Source organism: Gekko japonicus, unplaced genomic scaffold (genome assembly GCF_001447785.1).
Source record: "Gekko japonicus isolate JY-2015 unplaced genomic scaffold, Gekko_japonicus_V1.1 scaffold2350, whole genome shotgun sequence".
Taxonomy (NCBI): Eukaryota; Metazoa; Chordata; class Lepidosauria; order Squamata; family Gekkonidae; genus Gekko; species Gekko japonicus.
In genome coordinates, this window is record NW_015169856.1 from 241,923 (window position 1) to 257,654 (window position 15,732).

The following is a 15,732-nucleotide window of genomic DNA, read 5'->3' on the forward strand; positions in this document are numbered from 1 at the left end:
AAAGAGTGACGGTGGTCATTGTTTTGATTGTCTAAAGAACTGGTGGTAGATCTATTCAATGGCATTACTTGCTTTAATTGGGGAAAGCATTTACAAAGGCAACTAAAAATTATGGTCTTTTCTGGTAACCTGGTAGACCTTTACCAATCAAATAGTTTTGGAACACCTTCTCACCAATTCAGAGATTAAAAACCAAACAAAACCATGCTCAGTGTAATCTGGGAATATGTGCATTGAAGAACATCAGTGCAAATACTCAGCAGCATTAAACAGGCATAAACACAGTGGTTGGTAATCATGACCACAGAACCTCCACATTCAGAAGCAGTATATCTCTGAATATAAGATGCTGGACATAAACGTATTGTACTCTGTCTATGAGATTGCCAAAGGTATCAGGCTGGACTATGTCAGAGGCCAAATGCACTGGTCATGATCAGTGCTCCCTCATGATCAGTGCTCCCTCTAAACTGAGTTAGTGTGAGTTAGCTCATACTATTTTAGCCTCCAGCTCTCACATTTTTGTCTTAGCTCAGGAAGGATGGCTCCAGAACAAACTAATTTATGCAGTAGCCAAATCACTTGCTCACAATTTTAATACCAGTAGCTCACAAAGTAGGATTTTTGCTCACAGGATTCCATAGCTTAGAGGGAGCATTGCTCATGATAGATGTTTGGTCTGTTGCAAACGGACAGTAAGTAACTAAGAGGGAAGAACCAAAGCAAAAAAAAAGTCCCCAACAACAAAGGCAGGTCTTTGGAGGGGAATGTGTTCTTCCTCTACCTGACGGCAGCATTATTTATAAAGGAAAAACACTTACCAGAAAACAAAGGGTCCTCTGTACCAACTGTAAGTGCTCAATGTGTTAATTAGATTTCAATGTCATTGTTGGATCTTAACTTCTCCCTTGAGAGCTAAATTTACTTATGAACTCTCCAGTGCCTCTGTATTGTGGATACTGCCAGTAAGCCCATAGAAATCTATATTTATTATGAATGCAAACCTCAAGTGAGAGAGAAGAGCGCACCTCAGCCAAAAATACTGTGTGCTTTTTCTAGAGCGGCTAAACTTTTAACCTGCACCCAAGAGCGATGGTGAGCAACAAGGCAAACAAAATAAAAAACTTTCCATACTTCCAACGGTCCCTATTTAATAGACAAAGGACGTGTTTTCAAAGTAATTAGAATCATGGTAATGTGCTTAGAGAACTCAACCACCCAACACGCCTGCGTCCTCCCAGCTTTGATATGACCAGCAACTGGACACAGCTCTAGAAAAGTGATCAAACTAGAGATATATCTGTCAAATAGTGAACCCTAGGCAAAATCATTCCAAGGTGTTATGGCCAGGGTGGACTGATGAAACTTTTATTTGAAAGCAGTTTTCTCTGCAGAGCTGGTGTCCGATTAGCTACGCCAGGGCAAAGGAATACAAGAGGTCAGCTTTTATTCTACTGAGCATCTTTTCAAAGAGTTTTGGATGAGTTTTATGAGTCATTTACGGTATTCACAAATGGCTCTGTGACGGAATCGGAGAATCAGTTCTGTCCAGCCAAATTTTATTGCTTGACCAAAGTGAACTTTACAAACGTATAAAAAGACCACCATTAAAACACACAATTAATAAGGCATAGAGATAGCATGTGGCTTCACTCAGGGAAGCCCTGACAGGATAGCAACTAATGCACATGGATGCCAGAGCTATTTACTAAAAGATACTATGGTGGATCTGCTGTCTAACTATGAAAGGTCAGGCTTAAGGGGGCTGGAAAGCAGGCCTACAACCGAAGAAATTAATATTCCTCTCTCGGTGGCAGGAGATGGTCTCATCAGCTCTTCTGCACGTCTGTTCAAGTACCCATCAGAAATGGGAGGTGACTCTCCCAGCTGAGCGGAGCAGTGAGCTTAGGACGGACACAACACCTATGATCCCTTCTTCTAATGGTGGCCCTTCCTATCAGTGCAACAGGGTCTCCTCTTGTGTCAAGGAAAGGCTTCTTGCACCGGAGAAAAAGACCATCATTGGAAGAACAAATCCACAGGATCCGACAAAGAACAAGCACAGTCCGTGAGCTGGAGGGAACCTTGGGGGCACGGGTTCTTTTATAGGGGATGTAATCTAAAGGTTCCCTGACCTGGATAGCCCAGGATAGCCCGATCTCATCAGATCTCGAAAGCTAAGCAGGGTTGGCCTTGGTCAGTATTCGGATGGGAGACCACCGAAGAGTACCATGGTTGCTACATAGAGGCAGGCAATGGCAAACCATCTCTGGCCTATGGGGTCACCATAAGTAATCTGCAACTTGATGGCAAAGAAATAAAGGTAGCAGGTCTGCCTCACAGGGGTTTCTCAGACATCATGTAATGCTCTGTTGCATGTATTTGGCAATAAACTACGCATTAGACGCACCTTTTTTCCTCCATTGCTCTCTCATCCAAAGGGAACTATCCTGGTGGCTCCCGGCCCATGAAACTTATTTATCATCCCAATTTGTTAGGAGGCAGCCAGGTCTATAAACATTTTAGATAATAAAATAAATACTGCCTCAAGTGGGGGGGGGATAACATTGTTTGAAACCCTAGTGCCGTAAAGGGCATTGTGAGTGGAATGTGAGGTCCTCGCTCATGTTTTTTTTTTAAAGTACAGTGCAAGTAATCAACTCTGGATCAATCCAAAACTCAGTCAGATTGTACTTTGCGTTTCTTGTCCAGACTCCCAAGGTTCTAAATCATGACCAAATTTTACTGGCACACATGCGATACTGATATTTATTCCTATTTTGCTTGAGAAGCAATTGGTTGTCAGACGCTGCAACTTGTGAGGATAAAAAAAAAGTTTTTATGCAGCTCTTTGTCCAGGTAGAGTAGCTGGTTGCTTCTCCCTGCCCCCCCTGAACCAAACTGCAGGGTAGGTTGAGCTAAAAGCCAGTGATTGGCCCCAGATTTGCTGTTGAGCTTTGCAGCACAGCAGAATTTGAACCCAGAACTCCCTGTTCCCAGTCTGACACTCTAACCACCGACATTCTCTCTCTGTGGCACTTCAGAGGGTGTTGTCTGAATTTCCCATAATTTTAACCTAGCTGGCTGTTTTGTTTTGTAAATAAGTGAGATGAGGGCAGCCTCAAAAGAGTACTTGCATAATAGGAGACTCAATTCAGTTCTAGCTATCTTTAGTTTGTGGTTAGCGACTGGCTGTTCAGCCTGGGTTACCAAGGACTGAAAGAAACATGGAAACCCGCCTTATTTGTTCAGGCCTCTCTGCCATGCTGAGATGCCTCTCCCTTGGGAGAAAGTAAAAACCCAGTTTAAAATAGACAAGGAAAAAAGGATGAATTCATGAAGTATCAGTATTAATCTTGTGTCAAGCACCTACCTGAAACCCAGACTGATTCACCTGTGGATTTCTGCCTGCCGTAAAGCTGCAAAAATTACAGGAAACCTGCCATTTTAAAAAAGGAAGCTATGCCACACACCCCAATTGCTTACTGTGTTCTCTAATTGTGAAACCCATTTTATTGGATACACTGCACTGTTTTAATTTAATTATTCTCTACATTTTTATAACACTGTTTTATGTGTTATATACATATTTATTACATTGTTTTCTAATTCTGTAATCCACCCTGAGTCTCAACTAGAAAGAAGGATGATAAATGATGTAAATATTCTGAAGCTGCACAAATTTATGATCAAGATATTGGCACTATTGCCTGTTCAACACTGCCTCACCCATGGAACTTCCACCCCATGGCTCCTTGCCTGGCACATCCCCCCGCAAATAGACACTTTTGTTTGCTTGGGCTTCTTAAGTTGCTGATTATTAATTTGTCAGGTATGCTGCTAGCCACTGCAAGCAGCTGCAAATTAGAGCTCATGTCATTTGATTGTTTGATTGTTTCTGTGATTTTTGTGTAAGCTGCTGTAACCATGTGCTAAGAGTTTTTAGGGAGAGATATAAACCTTATAAACAAGATAAATATATCCAGGGCTATTTTGGGGCAGGAACGCACAGGAACGGAGTTCCGGCTGGCTCCTGAGTTGGCCACGCCCAGCAGGAATTCATTAGCATAATAGGCCACACCTAAAAAAAAACAGCAGAAACTCATTAGGATTGGCTACATTAGGGGTGTGTGGCCTAACATGCAAAGGAGTTCCTGCTACAAAAAACCCCCAGGGTTTTGACAACAAAGTAAACAGAATAAGAAGCAAAAGGTGGGTGTGGCAACATGGGGGTGTGGCCTAATATGCCAATGAGCTGTGATGTCAGGGTGTGGCCTAATAGGTTAATGAGTTTCTGCTGTTGGTTGTGGCCTATTATGCTAATGAGTTCCTGCTGGGCTTTTTCTACAAAAAAAGCCCTGAATATATCAGTGCACAATTTGTCAAAAGAACTGCACTACCGAGGAATTATACTCTAGCCCTATATATGGGGGCTGGGGGCTGGGGAAAGAAAGGTGGTTTGTCCTGCCCTTTAAAAATAGGTTTGAAATAAGCCCGCTCTCGCCGGATCTCAGAAACTAAGCAGGGTTGACTCTGGCAAGTACTTGGATGGGAGACCTCCTTGAAATACCAGAGGCAGGAGGTGGGGGCAGGCTTCCTTCAGCCACTTCTCTGTATATCTTCCAGGCCCCCAGTAGGGGTCAGTCACCAGAGGTCACCATGACTTCCTGGTGCACACGCACACATCCCAAAAAACAAGTTTGAAATGTTTGGCTGATTTGCTAGCCCACTTCAAATCTATGATTTTATACTGTTGCTTGGGTATTCCAACGACGATGCTTCAGCCTCATCAAATAACCGGCACTAGATTGCCACTCCTTTCCATATCGTATGAGTTTCTTGTGTTTTAAAGCACTTTGGAGCCTTGACCCCTCCCTTTCTGGTCATTTCCTGGCACCAGTTTTACTCATCCAGCTCTGCTTCACCCCCCACCCCCGAAGACTGCTGCTTTCTTCTTAAAGGCTTCTGTCCAGTCTTCCTGGCAACCCCTTTAAGCCTGGAATCTCTGTCCTACCCCCACACCCCATGACTATTCCCTTTTAATTCCTCCTCCAAATCATTCCCCTCTCATCTCTTAATAATTTTGTCCCTATCTGAAATGACATGTAATTTTCATTAACTACTGTATTTTTATTAACAGCCGCTATTAATAGTAGTTTGCATTTAGCTTTTGCATTGAACTACAAATGACAGTGCTAATTCCTTGCTTGCTCAAAAAACGATTTCTCCCCCTTCGGTTTTGTTTTTTCAACTCTCCCCCCACCCCCAATATTCTATTTTGCTTAGAAATTACATCACACGAAAATCTCACAGCATTACACAGCCTTCTCAGTAACAGGCATACTGTACAAGGAAACCACCAGAGGGAGAAGGAGAGCAGAAAACTTTCCCCTTCCAATCCAGCCCTGCTGCCAGGGAGCACATAATTCCAGTCTTACTGTCTCACACATAACATTATGAACTTCCCCCAAAGGGGAGAATCCTGAACAAACAGACCTGTGTCTGCAGCAAGGGAGAGAGGGAAGGCATAGCTGGAAAATGCATGAATCATATTTGGGTTTGACATCCAAGATAAAACTGCTGACACAGGAAAGCTGTGCGCCTTAGTTCCTGTGCTGTGGTAGCTCCCTATTTAGAAACAGGCCTGCTGTTTCTAAATAGGCCTGCTCTGGGCAGAGCTACCTGGAGAATATGGCTCATTTCCTGCACTACACAGGCAACAGACTTCACCTGGACATAACACCCTGAGCAAAAAAAAATGCTCTTGATTAGCAGTGGGTTTATCATGCTGTAGGCAATACCCATCATTATATATGACAAGGAAAACTGCACACTGCAGGGATCCATGGAATGAATGAATTCCAAGGTGCAGACTGGAATATAGTGCGTGACCTCCTCCCCACCCCTGGTGTGTTGCATCCACCCTACACCCTGTACCACCCGTTTTATTTTATTGCATTTCTTCTGTTATGGAACTCAAGGTAACACACAGGATTTGCCAGGAGGCCCCCCACGTGTCAAGCTTCCGCAAGGTTAGCGTAGCACGCGTCCCTCCCGATGCAGGGCCTGCACTGACCACACGGGGATCAATGCTGATGGAAACTGGTCATGAAGTGTGCTGGGTGACCAGAACCAGCTCAAGTAGGGTTGCCAGCCTCCAGGTGGGGCCTGGAGATCTGGTTTTACAACTGATTTCCAGCTGACAGAGATCAGCTCCCCTGGAGAAAATGGCTGCTTTGAAGGGTGGACTCTATGGCATTGGACCATGCTGAGGCCCCTCCCCTCCCAAACCCCACCCTCTCCTGGATCCACCCCCAAAGTCTCCAGGTATCTTCCAACCCAGACCTGGCAACCCTAAGCTCAAGCCATGAGGCAGCAACAGGCCTGTGAATAGGGCAGATCCTCCGAGGGGAACACAGTCCTCCTTGCCACCTTTCACTCACTGCAAGTGTTCTTCACCACCACCACCACTCTGCAACCGAACCAGCTCAGATTTTTAAAAATTAGTATTATTAAAACCGAAATGTCAACAGTGTCAGTTCTTGTGTGGCCGCCTAGGACTTTGGGAGAAGAGAACTGCAGATTGGGGAGAGCTGGCCAGTGAGTTGCATTCATCAAAAGAAATAAATCAAAAGAAGATAGAGAAGAGCATTCGTGCCTCCCTCCAGCGAACAGGGGCCATTTGGCTGTGAAAGCACAGACCGTGAGTAGGAGGGTCCAGCTTCAGAGAAACCACAGGCCTCAGGAAGAGGAGTTGCAGGCCTTTATCTGGCCTCTCTTGAGAGATGCATCTGTTTTGTAGTTCCCAGAGCCAGGATAAAAGTCAGAGACTTACCCTTTGCTCCCACTAGGAGGGAATGACTCCATTGCTAACCAGGCCCCGAGGAAGGGCCAAGAAGACATTTCACAAGTGAGGAACGGGGGCACGGCTGTGCAAAGAACAACTCTGCAACTGCATGTCAGCATAACTTGCAGATTATAGCGACTGCTACAGAACAGGGAGTTCTTGGTTCAAGTCCCACCCTCTCCCATCAACTTCTTAGGCAGCCTGAAGCAGGGTTATTGTAACAGTGACCCCCCGCACATAATTGTTGTTAAGACAAGATTCTTAGAAGCACTATTTTCTAAGTTATACTCTACACACATCACCACAGGCTCTTGAGTCTTTCCTCCCCACAGGGCCTCGAGCTGCCATATTATTGTTTACTGGCCATGCTCCTGCACCTTCAACAGCACTCCAACGGTTTGAAATCTAGCCTTTCTTGGCCCAGAGACAAGTGATCTCAAAAGTTTCACACACATCATTCCTGTTTATCAGGCTGCTGCTGGAAGTTTAACTATGACTCCTGAAAAATAACAAGGTGCACATTTTATAAGAAGTAGGAGCTGGCTTGAATGGAGGGAGAAAGAGACTAGTAAGAGGAGGGGACCCTGTTGCTGACGGCCTATGTCCCTCCCCCTGCCTTCCGGGCAATGAAGGTGTCGGAGAGTGAAGCTTACCTGGAAGTCATAACTCCCAACACAGGAGCCCTTCTTCCAATGACTACTCCGTGGTGACGAAAAGGTACTTTTTGCACACGTGCCTCATCATTCACCTTACTACCTGTTTCCCGTACCTCATCAGCAACCCAAGGGGCTCCTGGCTTTTTAGATCCCTGGTTAAAGTTAGAAATGAAAGGGGGGAGGAAGTTCTAAGCAACGGTAATGTAATTCTGAACTAAGAAAAGCTGAACTGGGATGCAGCCATGAGTAGGGACACACAAGTCCATAAACCGGATTGCATCAGACTACTGGTTTATGAAGCCTAGCGCTGACTACAGTCTGTTGCAGAACTCCTGCTATGTAACAGCCTTGTAAATACAAATACCAGGGACTGAACCCAAGACCTACTCAATGCAAAGCATGTGCTCTATTACCAAGCAGTTCCTGACTTCTCCTTAAAAAAAAAAAAGCTATGCTACTGGACAAAATGTTGACCTGATACGCAAGATGTCCCAAAGATGGATTCAAAAATTGCTTACCAGTTTGTTTTTTGCTTTGTTGGGCAACCTGCCTCAGCCTGAAATTCAGAAGCGGTGGAGTATTTTATGGCACATTTTTAGCTTTCAGGTCAGGACCAGTAGCATCCCAGTTCTAGTTGTCTTGAAGTCAAGGAGATAAACTTGGCAGGGCTAGTGTGGTGTAGTGTTTAAGAGCAGCAGACACTAATCTGGAGAGCCGGCTTTGATTTCTCACGCTGCATGATTTCTCCTCTGCATGAAGCCTGCTGGGTGACCTTGGATCAGTCAGTTTTCTCAGAACTCTCTCAGCCCCACCTCAACATGGTGCCTGATGTGGGGAGAAGAAGGGGAAGGCAATTGTAAGCCACTTTGAGACTCCTTAAGGTAGAGAAAAGCAGGGTATAAAAACCAACTCTTCTTCTTCAAGGCTAGCTTTAGAATCATAACTCTGAGATTCTTCACTATTAAACACCAGAACTTGCACATCACCAGCAAGAAAGAACAACTGGGCACAGATTGCACATCTTGCTTGTTCTGTTGTTCTTGTTTTCTACAGCCAGATCCCTGCAAGCTTAGGGCCGAACCAGAGTGTGAATGGGATGTTTTATGTTTATCTATGTATGTGTCCAACCTAAGCAGGGCATGTGAGACCTATATAAGGAACACAGGTAAGCGGAGCAAAACACTGTACTTTTGATTGCAGTCAGCCCTTTCCAACGAGCACAGCTTTCTGTTTGCACTGGAGATAGGCTGGGAGAAAAATGCTTAAAGCAACAGCCACATAGCAGGACATCAGCTTCAAATGATCAGCTTTGTCTCTGTGGTGCAGGGATGACAGAGACTGTACCTCATATGTTGCTTCATAATGATTATAAAGGAGATAAATGTAATTGCTCCACTCTTAGGTATGGCACCAGGTAACTCAGCTGAATAGCCAGCTAAAGCCCTTCTTGCTGTGGAGAATGTACATGTCATTGATAAAGTGGCTCACTAGATCCCGTACAATGAAAGAACTCTGTTGAGAACGTGCAATTCTGATGTTTTGCTTTAATAAATGCATTATTGAAAGGACCATATAACAAAATTGTCTATCAGCAAACTGTAGCAAGGTAAGGGGATGGCAGGGCTTAGCTCCCCTCACTAGCATGCTCCATTTTGGTGAACAGAAGACACTCATACACCCCTGCTTTAGATGCAAGTATATGGACATGGGTACAAATATATGTGAATCCTCTCCTTCATGTCTTATTTTGCATTTACAGTGGCTGGTTTGTTCAACAGTGCGCCATGTACACAGAACATGCTGTGCTTTTATGACAAAACAGTGAAGGACTTGTTTCTTGTTAATTGGCACCCATCTTGTTTTTCAAACGCACTTCAGAATGATTTGTGTAAAACACAGGTGCAATGACTTTCAGGGAAAAAATCCATAAAATACAAGGCATTAGCTTTCCAAAGTTATGGAAGAACCAGCCCTAAATTATAAAGTTTTGTGCTACATATAACAAAGGAACAAATGCATTAAAATTTGGGGCAATAACCTAACTCCACACACACAAAAACCTAGAGGTGGAAAAGAGTCACGCCTGGAACAAAATCATAAAATCCAGTAGAGGAGTTTTAGCTGGATAGTGTGAAAGGCAGGTCCAGCAACTGATAACGAGGCCAAATTAATGGAGCAGTACTTTCAAATTTTGGCTTGCTCATACCCAAATCCTGCAGGGCGTGGGATATCAGAAATTATGGGTCTGCAACTTGCTGGAAAAGCTGAAAGTATCAGCATGTTCTCTCTCCTGTGATGGCTCTGCCCAAAGAGTTCTGGGTGGGGTTGCGCTCTCCATGAATCAACAGGTTCCGCAGTTTTAGGGTCCTCTTGGACCTGGGCCAGTTGCTGCATAAGCAGGTGGCAGCTGTGACCAAGAGTGCCTTTTATCAGCCCGGACTAGTTAGCTGGCTGTGGTCTTTCCTGGGCTGAAAGGATCTGGCCACTGTGGTGCATGCCCTGGATATAGCGAGATTAGATTACTGCAATGCACTTTGTGGGACTGCCCTTGTAAAGTGTTCAGAAACTTTAATGGGTGCAGAATGCTGCAGCCAGGATGCTGACTGAAGTGGGTAGCACAGACCATATCACTCCATTCTAGGCCCATCTATACCGGCTCCAGATCGGTTTCCAGGATACAATTCATGGGGATGGTGTTGACTTTTAAAGACCTATATGGCTTGGGACCAGCATAACCAAAAGGCGGCCTACTCCCTTACAAAACTGCCCAACAGCTACAGTCATCTTCCGAGGCTCCGCTTCAGGTGCCCACCTTCTGAGATTAGGCAGGTGGCAAGCTGGGAGAGGGCCTTCTTGGTCACAGCACTGAAACTCTGGAACGTTCCCTCCTAGTGAGACTTGGTTTGTCCCCTTCTGTTGCTGTCTTCAGCCAGAGGGTGAAGATTTTTTTTTGTTTCATCAGATATTCCCTCAGTAATCCCTTTCCTGACTTATGTTTTAATTGTTGCTTATGTGTTTGCATGTATTTTATTTATTTATTTACATGGGATTTATATACCGCCCATGACCCCTAATGGGAATAGTTTTAAGATTTTATCATGTATGTTTTTAATCTGATAGCCACCTTGGTGGCCCTCATTAAGGCAGAAAGGCGGGTATAAATTTTGTAAAATAAAATAAGTTCTGGGGAAGGAACTGTGACAAAATCAGATATTTATATAAGAGATGTCTATTAACATAGAAAATATAGCAATTAAAGTAACTCTGTAAACGACTGACAGAAAAGCCACCCATATTTTAAAACAGCAACCATTAAAACTAGCACTATAAAAACCTGAATAAAACTGACGTAAAAATGGGGGGAAAATAGGTTCCAATGTTTAAATTAAAAGTTTTGGCTTGGTGTGTAAAAGCCAGTAATGTAGGTGCCAAATGAACTTCAAGGGGCAGGACATTCCACACACAGGCACCACCACTGAGAAGTCTCCACCTCTAGTTGTCAATCACCTCATTTTTATAGACTGAGAGATCCTGGAATAGAGCTTGAGAAAGTAACTAGCCTTCTTGTCGATATCCTCTAGTACTCTGGGTTATGTCTACTGCATGTTCTAGAGTCAACAGCACAATATACCATTCATAGGGGAGGGGGTGCATCTAAATGACAAGCAGGTACTGGAAAACAGAAACTATATATTTTTTAAAAAACAATAATGGGCAAACTCCTCCAGAAAAAAACAACTGGTTAGGCAGGTTTTAAATTGTAACAGAGGAAAGAAGGAAAGCGAAAGGCAAAGGCAAAAAGGAAAGATTTACCCAACTGAACGCAGATTTCCAGAGAACAGCAAGGAGAGATAAGGAGGCCTTCCTGAATGAACAATGCAAAGTAATAGAGGAAAACAATAGAATGGGAAGGACTAGAGATCTCTTCAAGAAAATTGGAGAAATAAAGGGAGCGTTCCATGCAAAGCTGGCCATGATAAAGGACAAAACCGGTAGGGATCTAACAGAAGCAGAAGAGATTAGGAAAAGATGGCAAGAATACACAGAAGAACTATACAAGAAAGACCTCGATGTCCTTGACAACCACTCCACCCCCAACTTGAAGAGATTGTAAAAGAGCAGGTGGCAGGGTGAGGTTCCCTGTGCATTTGGTGTGTGTAACTTGCAGGGGGTCCATTCTATATACTTTTGAACCTGTGTCTGACATGTCCCCCCAAAAAACACTTCCCTGACTTGACCTTAGTCCTGTTGGGTTCACAGTGCCACAGTGGCACTAGTTCTGCTGGGCACATTGCACTGGTTCTGCTGGGCTTGCAAAAATGCCTCCAACCTTCAGTTTCTACTGCAGAGATTCTCTGGGACTTCGATTCTGTTCTGCATGGCTTCTGTTGTCCTTGCTTTTTTGCTGTTTTTCCCTCCATAGGAGCACCTTCTTTGGGGGGCTGTAACTTGGACCCCATAAATCCAATCCTCATCAAACTTGGAGGGCAAGTAGAGGAGAGTCATCTGGAGATCTCTTGCATGTTTGGCATCTTTAATTTGCACAGGATCCATTCTATACAATCCTGACCCTCATGAACCTGTGCTTGTCATTTCCCCAGAAAATGCTTTCCTGGGGACACCTTCTTTGGGGGAGCCATAACTCGAACCCCATAAATTCAATCCTCACCAACCTTGGCATGTAGGTAGAGGTGGGTTAGCCGGATATCCCTTGTGAGTTTGGTGTCTCTATCATGCTGAGGGGTGTTCTACCATGTCACAAACCTCACAAATGAAACTGGTTTATTTGTGATGTTTCATGGTTCATGAAGCTGGCATACCATGAACCATACCACATTTTCCCAGTTCATGCCCATCACTACTCAACACCAGTTCTCTAGGTGAAATCCATCTGGTTGTCCTCATGAATTACCCCTGCATTGACCCATGTGGATCTATAAGAACCAGATCATCACTGAGACAGTACCCTAAGACCACAATTGTACCTTTAAAGATTGACTACCTCTTTCAATAGTCTTTCAGTAGTCATGTATGGCTGCGAGAGTTGGACTATAAGGAAGGCCGAGTGCCGAAGAATAGATTCTTTTGAACTATGGTGCTGGAGAAGACTCTTGAGAGTCCCTTGGACTGCAAGAAGATCAAATCAGTCAATCCTAAAAGAAATCAACCCTGACTGTTCCCTGGAAGGCCAGATAATGAAACTGAAGCTCAAATACTTTGGCCACCAAGTGAGAAGGGAGCATTCACTGGAGAAGACCCTGATGCTGGGGAAAGATTGAAGGTCAAAGAAGACGGGACGGCAGAGGATGAGATGGTTAGACAGTGTCACAGATGCAATGAACATGAAATTGAGCAAACGTCAGAGGATGGTGGAAGACAGGAAGGCCTGGCGTGATCTGATCCATGGGGTCGCGGAGAGTCGGACTCGACTGTGCGACTGAACAACAACAACCTGTGGACAAGATCGCAACCTGCAGTCATGAAAAATGTGGAAATATGATAAAGACTTAGTCTCCTTTTGGGAGTGTTTGTAATCCATTGCATATGGTAAAGAAGGAAGTGTTAGAATGTATTTAATTGTTTTAGCTTTTGTTTCCATCCCTCTTTGAATAATATTATACAGCTATATATGTTTATCAGTGGAATTTTCTATGAACGTATGTAATGGGAAATACTTTCAATTATAATGGGCACATTTAAAGTGGATTGGATCCTATGACTCCCTTCTACCAAGCCTTCCTTTGAGGAAAAAAGTCAATCCCTGTGGGGAGGCTTTTGGTGTAAGGGAGTCATAGGATCCAACCCAGCATTTAACAGAGGTAGAAATTTATTTATTTATTATAGACCGCCCTCGCCTAGGCATAGGGCTCAGGGTGGTGAACAACATTTCAGTAAATACATTTACAATTGGATTAAAACCATTAAAACATTAACTAATTCTATAACTATTTCAGAAGGCATGTAAAGGTCACTTTATGTCCGTGCCCCATGAGGGGAGAGGAGAGATCGAGGAGGCTGGGCTCGATAAAAAGCCATTGCTGACCTCAACATAGGCCTTGAGGAACATCTCTGACTTACGAGCCCTGCGGAATGGCACTAGGTCCCACAGGGCACAGATGTCATCAGGCAGAGAGTTCCACTAGGCCAGCACCGGGGGCAAAAAGGCCCTGGCTCTGGTTGATGACAGCCGGATAGGTTTCTGATGATCAGAAGTCATTTCGGGGGGGAACGCAGTTCCCCCGGGTGAGGTACGGGGGGCGGGGCACAAGACGAAGCCCCGCCTCCTGCTTCCGGCCGCCCCGCTTCTGGCCCTCATTCAGCCAGGAGGAGGCAGGAGAAGAGGGAGGGTAAGTTGCTTCCTCCCTGCCTCTCCCCACCCCTGCCTGCCTGGGGCCAGGGAGGACCTTCGCGGGGCTTCCTTGCACTCCCACCGGCCTTGCAGGTCCACCGCCGGGCCCCTTATGTATGGCTGTGGCCGGGACCATTGGAGGCGGGGTGTGTGGCCTTATGACACATTTCCGGTGATGTCAGGAGGTGTGGCCTTATGACACACTTCCGGTGATGTCAGGGGGTGTGGCATATGCTAATGAGTTATGCTAATGAGTTCCCCTAGCTCTTTTTCTACGAAATGACCCCTGCTGATGATCAGGTCAACATTGATTTTATCTTTATAACCTGCCTCCTTTTTGCTGACAGAAAAGTCTACGTGGCTAACACAGGCCAGCAGAAAGGGCTGCTTCCTCCTGCAGAGTTGCTGGCTGCTGATGAGATGTGAAAAGGGAAGGGCCCCTGGACCTGGTAGTTCTATGAAATATTTACAATAACCAAGCCAATTCTGCTGGCTAACTGGTTTGGTCACTGCTCCCAAGGTATACCAAAGCTCCTGATAAATCCTATCCTACGCAATTATGAATACTCTATTTACGTACAGATAATAAAATTTTTACTGGTACCCGGCAATCCGGAATGTTCAGTTAACTGACATCACCCAAAGAGCAAACTCCTCACCCTCAACCACCATGCCTCTGCATATCTGGGTACACACATGTCCCACCCCCACCTCTCCCGTCAACCAACTTGATGGCTGTGGCCATTGATGGGCTTGTGACAAGGCTGCCAGCTGGTGTCATCGCCAGGTGTCTCCTTCCCTTCAGCTGCATCAAACTGTCGAAAGGCAGCTGTTTCTTGTCATACTGTTACCTTGGGCAGCAATATGGGTTAAGGGGAAGGTTCCCAACGGGAGTGGGACCATGACATTCCCAACAGAATGGGGTCCGGTCCTTTATGTGACTTTGCACTTACCTGGAGTAGTAGTCTGGGCCTCTGGATTCTCAAGAATATGTTATTTCTCCAAGGGATCCCCATTTTATTACTTCTGTATTTTAAAAAAAAAACCAAGAAAACACACTTAAAAGTTAAATTCTGCCAAAAACATAGTAATCAAACGAATTGTGCATGTATTTTCCTTGATTTATTCAGTCATGAGAAAAGGTATTAGTGATGTAAAATTTCAAGGAATTATGAAGCCATGGAAAAACCCTTTCCTTCCTTTTCCCCCTTCTGTTTTATTTGAGGTGTGTGTGGAAATTAGAGGAAAACTGAAATACATCCAACATTTATTTTCCTATCAAACCTACATTTATTTTTCTGCGTTAACATAAAATTCATCAGTTGTAACTAGCATATAAAATTGTACTCTTTGGCACATTTCTGGAATTTAAAAGCACAACCCCTCTAGTTCTCTGAATGCAAAATGGCAAATGTACCCAACACTTGAGCGAGAGCTGAAAACAGCTGGGCCCCTATGCTACCTTAGAACATGTATGTTAATTTTGGCCACTTGAGAAATAAGAAAAACACAGAAGTTCAAGTTAGAAAACAAATGTTGTAGTTAAGTGTATTGTTTAGGCAGGAAGTCTCAATCACTACAGCATATTTGGATATCAGCTTAACTTTTTAACATTGAAAATGTATTAAACATATTATAGCACATTAATTGTTGCCAAATTATTCATAGTTAAATATACACAGCCTTGAAAATATTGTGTATGTCTACAATATATATATATAGGAATAATCATCTAGTACTGTAGATTGCTTTACGTAAAAATGTTCATGATACACATTTTGAGTAAAACCCTGTCTTATAAAGCATTTCACTAATTCCAAAAGAGAATATATTTCACAGAAGTTGTTTTTTTCCCAGTGCTCCCTAAAATTTCCCAGATT